Raw genomic sequence first — 14,658 nt, forward strand, 5'->3', positions numbered from 1 at the left:
TTTCTTTTTGTTTCAGAAGATATCCCTTGAGTAATCCATGGCTTAATTCCTTGAGTAATCCACGGCTATATGAATATCAAAAGCTCAAATGGAAAACCTGTGCTAAGCAAAGAAAGGAAAGTTGAAAGGTGGAAAGAATACGTGGAAGGGCTATACAAGGGAAATGAATGTGAAGACAATACTATCTTTGTGTTAAGAGGAAGTAGATGGCATGGAGTTACTATACTGTAAGAAGGATTTGACAGAACACTGAAAGATGTAGACTGAAACAAGGCCCTTGCAGTAGACAACATTTCCTCAGGCTTGCTGATATCCTAGGGAGAGCCAGCCATGACAAAACTTTTACACCTGATGTGCAAGATATGAGATGGGAAATACTCTCAGAAAGTTAAGAAGGATGTAATAATTCCGTTTCCAAAGAAGACAGTTGTGTGTTTTACCAAACTGTCACTTCAGTAAGTCATGGTTGCAGAATCCTAATATGAATTATCTATAAAAGAGTGGAAAAGCAGATAGAAGGTGACTCGGGGAAAGATCAGTGTGGCTTGTGGAGAAATGTACCCAAAGCAGTACTGGCCCTAAAACTTATCCGACTTACATTAAAAGATAGATTAAGGGAAGGTAAATCCACATTCATAGTGTAGATTTCGGGAAAGTGTTTGACAATGTCAACTGGAATACAATCCTTGAAATTGTTAAGGTAGCAGGGGTAAAATACAGGGAGTGAAAGGTTGTATACAACTTGTACACAAACCGGACTGCAGTTATGAGTGTCTAGGTACATGAAAGGGAAGCAGTGACTGAGAAGGGGGTAGACAGTGATCACTGATGTTATTCAATATGTACATTGTGCAAACAGTAAAGGAAACTAAAGAAGAAATTGGAGAAGGAATTAAAATTCAGAGAGAAGAAATTAAAATTTGAGGTTTGCTGACGACATTGCAATTCTGTCAGAAACAGCAGTGGACTTGGAAGAGCAGTTGAACGGAATTGGAAGTGTCTTGAAAGATGAACATTAACAAAAGTGAAACAAGGGTAATGGAATGTACTCAAATGAAATCAGGTGATGCTGAAGAAATTAGTTTAGAAAATGAGACAGTAAAGGTATTAGTAGTTTTTTTTATTTTTTCCTTTTTTTTTGCAGTTAAATAACTCATGATAGCCAAAGTACAGAGGATTTAAAATGTAGAATGGCAGTGGCAAGAAAAATGTTTCTGAAGAATAGAAATTTGTCAACATATAATATAAATTTAAGTATTAGAAAGTCGTTTCTGAAGGCATTTGTCTGGAGTGTAGCATTGTGTAAGGAAGTGAAATGTGGATGATAAGCAGTTCAGACAAGAAGAGAATAGAAGCTTTTGGAATGTGGTGCTAAAGTGGAAAGTTGAAGGTTACTTACAGTCTTGTAGGCCCTTATAGTTTGCATTTTAAGCTTATGCTTCGCTTATATTTCCTACATCTGTTTCAGTGTAAGCTTCTGAACAATGTGTGTGTGTGTGTGTGCACTGTCACTGGTTAATATGGAGTGAAAGTCAACAAACACTATTTTGTTTTCCTTCCCATCTTTTTTCTGATTTGGCGGAGACAGTTCATTCATAGTTATCTTCAAGATCAGAATATTTCCATCAATTAAAGTGAAAAAAATTATATGACGAGATCCAGAAATACCAGTCTAGTAATCTTCATAAAGAACTTTACTTGAAATGGTGAAACTTTCAGATTCAGCACACTCTGATATTATATTCCAAAGAATTGAGAAGCAGAATGAAAAAGAATCTTCTGTTTGGAAACCAGTACTAAGATGATTACTTAATGTGACGCTATTTCTTGATCGAAGTGGCTTGGCTTTCAGAGGTACATCTCAGAAAATTGGAGATCCAAATTATTACCTTAGAGTGTTACAGCTCTTGAGTCACAATGATCCAGTTCTTATAAAGCACATTAGCAAGGTCAGAGACATACAAGAAGCTGGAAAGCATTAACAGGTGCATTATCTGTTTAGCGATACTCAGAATGAATTTAATTCTAGTTGTGGCTGTCATGTTAAGAGTGCCATCTTGGAACAGACAGAAAATGTGAAGTATTATTCAGTTATTGTTGATGCAACTCCTTATTCTGATCATGTTGAACAGACAACATTCCTCATGCATTTTATGTACTTCTATAAGGAACTAGACAAATAAGAAATAAATGAATTTTTGGAAATCATAGATTGTAATCAGAAAACAAGAGTTGCTATGGCACATTTAATATGACCAACACCTGTAAAACACTCAATTCCTGTCTGTGAATGCTGAGGACAAGGTTATGATGATGGAAATAATATGAGTGGGGCTTACAAAGGAGCTCAGACAAATTTCCTTCTATAGGTTCCACTTGCAAAATGTTCTCCATGTGCTTTTGACAACATTCTCTTTGAATCTAAAGTGGCTGCCATTGCATTTAATATTGATTCATAATTTTTGGGAGTGCACACAAAGAAAAGGAAATTTCATGACGAAACCATGGCTGAAGTGAATTCAGAAGGTTAATTCAAGAAAAATGTTTTTTTATGTCATTACTGACAATCTTCTGTCTAATTAGAAAACCTGATATGAAGCATTGAAGATTTTAGGTGACACATTTGGTTTTTTTACGGAAATACACACAGATGACTTACAATCAGGTCACTGAAACACACAAGTTACTTATCAATGTATACCATAACAATTCCACAATAGAATTAGAAGATGAAATCAGATATTTGAAAAAAAAAAATCATGCTTCAAACTTTAAAGACATCTTGAATAAAAGGCATGAATTTAAAATTTCAATCTAAATTCCATATGGAAGTATAGCTTTGTGCATCATTTGCACTCTTGTAGTGATCGTAGCTCAAGGAGGAAGGTTATCCAGCACTCTGGCTCATGTTAAAAACTGTCTCAGATCAACTAAACATCAGTGCCATCTCACAGAGTTGGGGATTAGCATGGCAACTGAATCTAATTTGGCAAGGCAACTAGAATTTGATAATGTGAGTCAAACATTTGAGGAATGAGAGACTTGCAAAATGTCATTGATAGCATGATAGACAAATAGGTATAATATACTACTCTTTGTGTGACTCATTGTGGTTTACATTTGAATGCACTGATGTCTGTTTTTCAATGTGTGGGCACACCAGTAAATGAATGCAGAAAGAGCACTCCACATTGCATTGTTACTGATGCTAGACATTCCTCAACGTACAAATCAGTGTAATACTGAGCCTTTTGTTTTAGAGTTAAAGTAAATTAAGCCAATTAAAAAAAACAGTGAAATGGATCATACATACATTTTACAATAACTCATTGTTGATTAGCATTTGAACTTGAATTTGTAAGTACATCAGACATATTAGTTTTCTCTCTTCCTGCACAGGTCTCAGTTAGGTTATTATCCAGTTCCCTGGTTGTTGTTTCTTGGGTTCCTGACAACTGTCTTTGTCCTGACTATCCAAACCAATACTCATTACTATTTCTTCAGTCTCTTATTCCATGAAAGCATAAGGGAGCAAGTATTCTTTCTTGAAATATTTAACCTTTACACATTCATTTATGCTTTCAAAGCTGCAGTGAGGAACTGGAGACATGATGATATTCTTGTAAGCAGCTGCCAGCAATCTCATGCGCACATGCAGAGCTAATTTAAGACTGTTTTTTGATATACTAAATCCCAAATTATTTTGATTTTAACAGAATGTTACACAAGGCATATCATAATAACTGTTCTTAATTTTATGAAATAGTAGAGATCATGAAAATAAACATTTTTCTTAATAAAGAAAGTTAAGAAATTCATCATTTTGAACATACACTGGGATAAAGGATACATTATATTGTAATAAAAATTTTGAAGGACTTCATTGCAAAATGACCGTTAAATTTATAAGAGTGTGAGTCTTTATTAGCCGTTCAGTATTTTCTTATACGATCGGCTTCGTCAATGAGTTCAATTAGAGTATTTTCTTATAACAATGTATGTATAAATCCTATGAATGTTAGTGTAGTACAATAGCACACATTTTATATATTCCAGAATGAGATTTTCACTCTGCAGCGGAGTGTGCGCTGATATGAAACTTCCTGGCAGATTAAAACTGTGTGCCCGACCGAGACTCGAACTCGGGACCTTTGCCTTTTGCGGGCAAGTGCTCTACCATCTGAGCTACCGAAGCACAACTCGCGCCCGGTCCTCTCAGCTTTACTTCTGCCAGTATCTCGTCTCCTACCTTCCAAACTTTACAGAAGCTCTCCTGCGAACCTTGCAGAAGTAGCGCTCCTGAAAGAAAGGATACTGCGGAGACATGGCTTAGCCACAGCCTTGGGGATGTTTCCAGAATGAGATTTTCACTCTCGCAAATGAGTGTGATACATCAGATCATTTTTCGAATTTCGCTCAGTGTACGATATCTGTTCAAAAATTTCCTAACTTCGTCCACAAAATTTTTCTGTGCTTACTTTACTTAGTGTGCATGGTCTTCTTCGGAGTACTGTCCTCCACAATTGACACACCGCTCCCAACACAGTTTCCACTTCCCGAAGCAGTCTTGGTACACTGGATTGCGCGAAGCGCCGTTTGCGAATTTTCTGTTATCTCGTCTATCGTTGCAAATCTTCGTCCATTCAAAGGGGCTTTATACTTTGTAGATAAAGACAAGTCCGCAGGTGCGAGGTATGGAGGATGAGGCAGCACAATTATTTCGTTTTTTGCGCAATAGTCTCGCATCAGTAGGGATGAATGTGCGCGTGCGTTATCTTGATGTAAGAACCATAAATTGTCTCTCCACATTTCAGGTCGTTTCGTTCTCATATTTTCTTGCAGTCGTCACAACACGTCTTCAGGTCCGGAACTATGGAAAGGGGGGGGGGGGGGGGGGCAAACGGGATTATCGGCCCCGGGTGGCAATTTCAGGGGGGCACCAAATCCATATTCTTGGAAAGGGGGGAGGGGGTGGGGATAACCATTGATTCACAAATCCCATAGCATCCAGCGCACTTTGCTCTATCGATTATTCATATGATTTTGAAATGCATCCCTTTTGGTTTTTGAATATTTATGAACACATTCTATTTTAATAACACATTCTATTTTAATTATTCTGAACGAATCATATGTTGATTTTTGAATGCGTGCACAGTGTTCGTGATGTCTCTGTCAGGGGAATCCTCGTCAAATCAAGAAATAAAAGGCTTTCCCGCAGACATAAGGCGACGGGGCTATACGAGCTGAGGTGAATAAACAAAACGGGTGGATACCAATCGCTGTATATTTATGTGGTTGATTGGGTGTGCGAATGACAAATGTCGTTATAATTATTACCGAAATCCATAGATTCAGACTGCCAGAGTGGAAATAAACGACTAACAGGAATAACAGGCAAGAAAAATTACATATTATCTTATAGGTATATCCAAGAAAATAAAGTTTTGGCAGGAAACTTTTGCCAGATCTTAACACAGCTTCTCGGAACAGCGTGGAAAACACATTGTACGAACACGTTTTAACGCCTAACAAGGGAATAAACGCGGGATAACTAAACCTGCGATTCCGGCACACTTAGTGAAGTTAACTGGAGAATAAGTGATGACAATGGCAGGAACAGTGATGCTATTAGTGGTAACAAAATTGTATGTTAGAACGAGGAAGGAGAAGAAACGGGGAAAAAACACAAATCATATGGACGATTCCAAATTTATATAAAAATTTTGTACTACTACTACTACTTTTCGATCTCATGCTTGAGGAACTGGAGTATATGAATGAAATGTGAAACTACTTCCCAATATTAAGCTGTTTGATTGTAATAGGCCTAATAGGCATTTGATATTGGTACTTCGTGAATTATATTCTGTCGTGTTATTTATGTAAATGAGGTAAATAAAAAGACCATTTGTGCCAAAACAGTCTCGCTTATTTGACGTGTGTTACAATTGCCGTATTAGAAAGGCCTGTTTCGTTTTATATAGCAGACTGTTTCCAAAATAGACATAATCAAATCGAGAAACCACACGTATTGGGTATTATTCGTATTAATAGCTTTTGCAGTAACCTATTAGACGACACTTTGATTTTTTCTGTAGCAAAACGTTTGGCGAACTTTGATGAGATAATAAATTCTTTCGCAGAAAGGAAATCATGCCTTGTAAAACTGTAGCAAGTTTAGAGAGAAAGAAAAAAATGCTGGGATCTAAGACTTGAAGAAATGTGTACTGTCTTGCTTGTCTTTACTGGTTTTATGTTTCCTATATTTAATTTTATATCACACAAAAGAGAAAGTTATTAGCTGATATTCAATAACGAGAACATATTTTCTGAAGAATTCTTGCTCTCCACCGGCCGGTGTGGCCGAGCGGTTCTAGGCGCTCCAGTCTGGAACCGCGCGACCGCTACGGTCGCAGGCTCGAATCCTGCCCCGGGCATGGATGTGTGTGATGTCCTTAGTTAGGTTTAAGTAGTTCTAGGGGCTGATGACCTCAGATGTCAAGTCCCATAGTGCTCAGAGCCATTTGAACAATTTTCTTATTCTCCCAGTCACAAATAATCCCATCCAGTATTAATTGTGAACTTGGTTTTTTTATGGCTTCCTGGGAGTAAGAGGGCACCACATTATAATATCCACTGTCCTGAGTACAGGTTTGAGGGCTTCCATTACAAAATATACACGTTTGAATACCACAGAGCGAAATACAGTGACATGCGATACATAGAAGAATGCTGTTTGAGACATGAATTGCACCTTGATACAGTTAAGACCAAACAACATGTCTTACATTTCCTCGGACATACATGTTTTACTACAAAAAGAACATATTTTTGAAAAATCGATTATATTTTTATTTTTGACGTCCTGTCTCAATCGCTCAAGTGGGAGAGGTGGGGGCGCCACTATCAAGTTTTTGCGCCGGTTCGGAAATGTCTTAGAATCGGGGCTTCGCGTCCCGATAGTACCATCGACTAACAGTTTGTCCCTGTGGCACTAATTCATGATGAACTAATCCTTTAAAGTCAAAGAAAACTATCGGAATGTCTTTGACGTTTGACCTGACCTGACGAGCTTTTTTTGGTCTTGGAGAACCTTCCCGACCCATTGTGAAGACTGAACTTTAGTCTTAACATAATAACTGTAGACCCATGTCTCATCACCATTTATGATTCTGTTAAGGTACATCTCGTTCTCATTTCCGCGATCCAAAAGCTCGTCACAAATTGCAAGGTGCAGGTTTTTCTGGTGTTGTCGTGAGCCGAGAGACGAACTTGGCAGCAGCACTATGTATTCCAAGATTGTGTGTCAGGATTTCATGACATGATCCAACTGAAATGTTGCATTCTTCTGCAACCTCTCAGACGATCAGTCTTCGAATGGCACACACAGTTTCGTTGCCGTTCTTCACATGGGTGTCGCCGGTAAACGTCGAAGGGTATCATGAACGAGGGTCATCTTTAACTTCCGTCCAGCCATTTTTAAACGGTGTGAATCATTCGTAACACCGAGTACGGCTTAAGAACTCATCGCCGTGGGTTTCCTGCATCATTTGGTGTGGCTCCGTAAAGGTTTTGCGCCAGTTACACATTAAACACAGGCATGTGCAGGGATGCCATCTATATTTCGATCCTACACACCATTGGTGCGAAATTACAAATGTTCCGGAATTTTTTGAACAGACATCATAATAACTGTGACCATTAACGAAATGATGGGCGCATCGTTATGAGCCTGATATACTAAGCTGTCATAAGTCGATTGAAAACGACCGTATTTAGTACATCAGAGTATTTAAGAAAAGAGAAGTACTGGAAAAAAATGAAGAGGACTACGATATCTAGTTTCCAGTCTGTCGTTAAAAGAGCCAGCGGAATTATCTTGAAGTGATCCTAGGGAACAGAAGAGATGTATTTGAAGAAAAAGTTTTCACATGAAACAAATGCAATTTTTGGCAGAAGGCGTCAGGAAGATGATGCAGGACATACTGAGAAGCATTGGTTGTAGTTGTCCTGAAAAAGAGATGCGTGTTAATTGAAGATTAGATTTTGGAGGTAAACCACATGGCGATGTTGCACTGAGCAAGAAGCCACGATTTACTGGCAGACATGAAAAAATGGTTCAAATGGCTCTGAGAACTATGGGACTTAATTCCTGAGGTCATCAGTCCCCTAGAACTTAGAATTACTTAAACCTGACTAACCTAAGGGCATCACACACATCCATGCCCGAGGCAGGAGTCGAACCTGCGACCGTAGCGGTCGCGGGGTTCCAGACTGTAGCGCCTAGAACCGCTCGGCCATCCCGGCCGGCGCAGACGTGAAGAAATGCTACAAAGTTAGGGTTTAGCAGATGTAAAGGAACACTGCAGTTAGGTTTTAGGGGACGTGAGGGACGCTGCCATGTTTGAGTGATTCTGTGAGAATTGATATATGAGAGTTTTGATACTCTGATTTAGACGAGTATTTTTAGGAGTTGATGAGAGTGTGAGGTAATGATATATCTCTTTGGACTGTTGACAGGTCAGAAAAGTGAATCATTAATCATAACCAATGTCGAAAGTAAAAAATAGAGGAGAGGATAAAGGGTTTTCGATCCATGCTGAAGGAAGGAACATTTAAAATTTTGTGGATCTACTGTTAAACAGAGAGACAGACTACGAATCATGGTAAAATATGGATTCAAGTAGCATTTAAGAGTTACAAGAGATAAGGTAAACAACCACTATTTAAGGACGTAGAAAATACAGTGAACCGATGTAGAATATATTTCGTATGTGTCGAGAGCCGAATTATTCTTGCGATCTTTTTGTTGCAGATTTACAATCTCCAATTTTAAGAGAACCTACAACGTGAGTAGCAAGTGAGTTGAGAAGATGGATAGAGGAAAGCCGCATTTTTAGAGACAAAATACACTGACGGAAAAAATCGCAGTATTATAATATAATTAATGCAATGAAATTTCAGGAATACATTTGTCTAGGTAACCTATATAAATGCTTAACATCATAATACCACAGGTTAATGTGAGAGTGAGATACCCCATTGTACATGTATTGGTACATGAACAACCGGTATAGCTGCCAGAATGTTGACTGCAAGAATCCAAACGTGCACGCGTTTTGTGTAAAGCTCCTTCATATCGGTTTTGGGATAGAGTTCTATGCTTGTATCACTTGATTGGTCAATACAGGGACAGTTAAAGCTGGTTGTGGATAACGCTGAAATTGTCGTGCAATGATGTCCCGTATGTGCTCAATTGGAGACAGATCTGGTAATTTAGCAGACCGAGGCAACATGTCATCACTCTGTAGAGCATGTTGGGGTACAACAGCGGCATCTGGGCGAGCGTTATCCTGTTGGTAAACATGCCCTGGAATGCTGTTCATGAATAGTAGCACAGCAGGTCGAATCACCAGATTGGCGTACAAATTTGCAATCAGGGTTCGTGCAGTAGCCATAAGAGTGCTCCTGCTGTCGTATGAAATTGTACCCCAGACTGTAACTTTAGGTGTAGGTCCAGTGTGTCTAGTGCGGCGACAGGTTGGTTGCAGGCTCAACTTCTTCTTCTAACCAACACACGACCATCACTGGCACCGAGGCAGAACCAGCTTTCATCAGAAAACAAAAAAGACCTCCACCCTGTCCTCCAGTGGGCTCTCACTTGACACCACTCGAGTCACAAATGGCGGTGGCTTCGGGTCAGTGGAATGCAAGCTACAGGGTGTCTGGCTCAGAACTGTCCTTGAAGCAAACGGTTTGAAACAGTTCGTGGTGTCACTGTGGTTCCAACTGGTGTTCAAATTGCTGCTGCAGATGCAGTACAATGCGCCAGCGCCACACATCGACATGACGATCTTCCCTGTTTGTAGTGCCACATGGCTGTCCAAAGTCCAGTCTTCTTTCAACTATACATTCTCGTGACCACTGCAGTCTGCAGACATGTACAGTGGATTCCTGCCAAGCCTTCCTGCAATATCGCTGAAGGAACATCCAGCTTCTCGTAACCCTACTACACGAACTTATTCAAACTCAGCGAGGTGTTGATAACAGCATATTTGTTGCCTTAAAGGCATTCTTGACTAACATCAGTTCATTGTGTCCGATGTCAGAGGTAACTAACACCCACAACCATTACTGCCTGTATTTAAATCAAACCTGATTCGCATCCTCAGTGGCGCTACTGGCACCACTCTTATGCTACTGGCACGAAATTGGAGTAGACTTCATCTTTCAGATGCAGAAACACTCCTACCAATTTCCGTTTGTCGGACAACTCCTTACTTGTGTTGCGAGTTTTTTTCCATCAGTGTAATACATATAAGGACTGAAATAACAGAACTAGTAAGAAAAAAGGTAAATGTAGTGTAGCCACAGTAGCCCTGGAGTAAAGGATATGGCAATGCACAGGTAATTGAGAGAGAAATCCTGACTATCAGTAGACCTCTGTGGTATAACGTGTAGTGCATGAAATCAAGAGTTACTATCCTCATGAATAACTAACAACTAACCTACCCTGACCAGCGATGCCAACCAAAAGAATTTTGTACAGTATTTTAAAAACCATCTAAGATACATTGACTTATTGTGGAAAATTGTAAACATGGCTACTACTAGTAATTAATATTTAGTAACGATGTAAGCTAATTTCTTTTGAAAAATCGAGTAGTAAACGGATAAGAGTTAATAAATATTTAAAGTTTTACAAATGACCTATAATGTAAGGTTTAAGTGGTATCAGTGAAGGTAATATGACATAAAATGGGGTAAAATTAAAGTAACAGTTGAGTAAAGTCATTGAAAGTAACAGTAAAGGAAAACTTATATTGAATGTAAAAGTAATTATGGGAAGATTGTAAGAACAGATTATAATTGGTTTGATGTGAGTTGTTCCCCAAAATTCATAGCACAAAGCTGTACTGTGTTCCTTTATTGTACTACCGAATTCATTTACAAACCATCATCTGGTAGAAAACTCGAATAAATACAACTTACATAATTATTATGAAAAAGAAAACATAGGAATACAGCTATTGATACATTCCTTGACAAAAATATGTCTCCAGATTCAGATCCAAAAATAACATAACAGGGTATTGGAAACCGACAAGGCTAGCTGCATGCATATGCAGCTACACAACTGAGCTAATTATGAAGGATGATAAGGGGGGGGGGGGGGGGGGGAGCTCGAATCTTATTGGTTCATGCGGTCTTCTGCTATTTTAATATGCTCCCATTGGTCCACGGGTTTCTCGCCAATTTTATGTCATGTGACCAGTATCTAGTTATGTCATGATCTCGAATGTAAGTAGTCCACTTCCTTAAGGTGTGTGGGGGTTCTGCTGGATGACTTTGATCAATTACCAGTGATTCCCCAGGGAAAGGGAGTGGGAGGTGAATTTGAATATAAGTCACCCAAGTTTATAGCCTGACACCGGAAGTGTAACCTTATACCTCCTTATCGTATCATTGGGCTTGAGGTAAACGTCCCTTTAAATCTAGAATGCCCACTGATAACAAAATGCTAATCACTAACAACATTATTATATCACCATGTGCATTGGTTGCTTCTCCCACTTGCTCCTAAGATTGAACCGGTCCTTAACAACTACTAATAATTACACATGAAATGTTTTAATATAATAATTATTATTATTTACTTACGTCAGTGCTTAGTACATACCTTTAATTTAACTTCAAAAATTGCAATATAAAGAAGTCAATATAGAGCGTGATGTATACGCTGCATTTTAAGTATGTAGATATTACATGAAGCATAACAGTTATAGATATACAAGATACTCAGTTAGGACAATTAAAATGTACACATTTCGGTATGAAATACATGTAGTCTGAACAAGTGCAATTAAAAAAAACACAAAGTAAAAAACCTAACCAGTTATATCCACATCAGAGAGCAAAGCGAATGGTGCTGGAGAAGTGCAATGCAGCTCCATGATGCTGCCTGGGAGTGATCTACCAGGACTCTCATTTAGAATGTGGTCCCTAGTCTGATTGAGTGCTCAACAATTACACTTTGATGAGCTTTCCATGCCCCATTTGAACAACATATCTAGACATCTACCAATGCCTACTCTAAATTGGTTCAGGCAGCTCCGTATTTGACAGGGTGATAATGTCGAAATTCCTAATTTCTTTATCACTGGCAACATGCTCAGTCCATTTGGCAAAAATGTCATAGTTGCTTTCCAAATCAGTGTCTACCCAGACAGGGTGATGAGCCTAAGACGATTTATTGGAGGAGGGTGGAAGCTTTCTGGATGGGGTGATAATTTTCCCAATGGTTACTTTTAACCACTCCTTTTGAGCCACCGAGCGAGATGGCACACATTCTGGAGGACGTTGGTTCAAACCCAAGTCCAGCCATCCTGATTTAGGTTTTCCATGCTTCAGGTAAATGCCGGGATGGTTCCTGTCAAAGGGCACGGCCGACTTCCCTTCCCATTCTTCCCTAATCTGATGGGACTGACGATCTCACTGTTTGGTTCCTTCCCCCTGAATCAAGCGACCATCCTTTTGAGCTGTGGCCATTCTGCGGATTTGAGGGGGTGCAATATTGGCTAGGATCAGAATCCAAGCAATAGGAGTGAATTTAAGTGTGTCTGTTAACAATCCTCATTGCTTCATTCAGCTGGACGTCGGCTTTGTTGGTATGATGGCTCCTATACCACACCACAGTATTCTGTGGCAGAACAGGTTAAGGCCAGCATAGTGCTTCTCAATGTCTTTCCATTTGCTCCCAATGAGGTTGCTGCTGGTTTGCTGAGAATGTTGTTCCTAGACTTTATTTTCTCGGCAGTTACTTTCAGATGTTGCTTATTCCTCAGTGATCTGTCCAAAGTGACTTCTAGGCATGTGGGGCAGTTGTTGTGCTGTACTCTTTCTCCGCTAAAGTAAATGTCAAACTTTTGTGGACCAACTTGTTGCTAAGATGAAAATCACTTCTCATTTTTGAGGATTGGGTTTGAGGCAACATTTCATGTAGTATTTGTGCATTATTTCTAGGTCTTCTGTTAGCTGCTCACTTCCTTCCTCTAACGTTTGATGTTGGGTTGTCAGTGCCACATTGTCAGCATAGATAAATTTCATTGATCCTGTATGTGATACATCATTCGTATATATATTAAAAAGAAGTGGTGCCAGGACTGTCCCCTGGAGTAGGCCATTTTTGAGAGTATGGGTAGAATTGGATCTTCCATTAACATGTTCTGTAACTCTTCTGTTACTAAGCATATTCTGGATTAATGTGATGATCTTTTTACATAGAATTGCTTGCGTAGTTTGTATATCATCCCCTTTTTCCAGTCCATGTCATATGCCGAAGATAAATCTATAAATGTGCATGTGGTTTTAAGTCCTTTTTGAAAAACAGCTCCTATAAATGAGGTTACTGCCAGAACATGATTGGCACAGCATCTACCACTTCTAAAGTCAGCCTGTTCCTGAATTATTAATTTATCGATCGTGAGGGAAATTCTGTTATATAATAATCTCTCCAGAAGTTTATAGCACATGCTTAGCAGTGCTATGGTGCCGATAGCTCGATGGACTATCTGCTGGCTTTCCTGTTCTGAGAAGAGCAAGGATTTTGGATTTCCCAAAATCATTGGGTATGTCACTGGTCTGGAGGCTCTCGTTGTAGAAATTCAGCAACCACTGTTTGGCAGTCCCATCTAGGTTTTTCAAGAACTCAGGGAACACACTGTCTGGGCCAGCGCGTTTCTGAGTTTCATTTGCTTCAGGGCTGAATTTAGGTCTTCCATGGAAAATGTTTTTGACCATAGGGAATCATGTGGGAGTGAACAAGCCATTAGAGTTACTGCCTGTATTCATTTCCCTGATGAAAATTTTGTCTGAAGATGAAGGTTTTGGAATTTCCACTAGGCGATCAGCAATTTTGTTGAAGTTTAAATGATCTGTCTTCTCTGATGGGGGAGCAGCAGCACGCAAATGACTAAGGCAGCTCCATCCCTTCCTACTGGAATGCGTGAGGTTTACTTCTTCAGTAGCCTCTTTCCATGTCTGTGCCCTGGTGAAATTTATTAATTCTATTATTTGGTTTTCTAACAGCGGATCTCCAGTTTCTTCATACCTCTTTAGCAACACTTCCATATCCTTGACCAGCGCGGTATATAATCCTTACGAAAACCACGCGGTATATTCTTTTTGGCTCCCTTTTTCAGGATGGCTACAGATGTCTTATAGTTTCCTATAGTATTAAGAACGTTTGAATGTTCAAATGTACATCTTTATGGAATGTGTCCCAGTATTGTTTTTCTAAAATTCCATCACTTTAGTTTTGCTGCTTTAGTGGTTGGCACTTCGAAGGCCTATTCATGACAATATAAATTGTGAACTCATTACCGGGGCGTTAGCAAGTGTGTGTGTGTGTGTGTGTGTGTGTGTGTGTGTGTGTGTGTGTGTGTGTGTGTGTGCAGAGAGTGGGAGAGGAGGCATCTGACCCTTGTGAGAATTTATAAGAGGAGTTAAAAATTATACAGCTCGAAAAAAGGAAGTGAACTGTTTATTATTTTGAAAGGAATCGTCACATCTGTTATTACATTTATCCCACTGTGAGACAAACTGTTCAAGGCCTTGATGAAAAAATGTTTGTGGTTGCCTGCAGAACCATGACTC

The sequence above is a fragment of the Schistocerca piceifrons genome, chromosome 4, assembly GCF_021461385.2.
Source record: "Schistocerca piceifrons isolate TAMUIC-IGC-003096 chromosome 4, iqSchPice1.1, whole genome shotgun sequence".
Lineage (NCBI taxonomy): Eukaryota > Metazoa > Arthropoda > Insecta > Orthoptera > Acrididae > Schistocerca > Schistocerca piceifrons.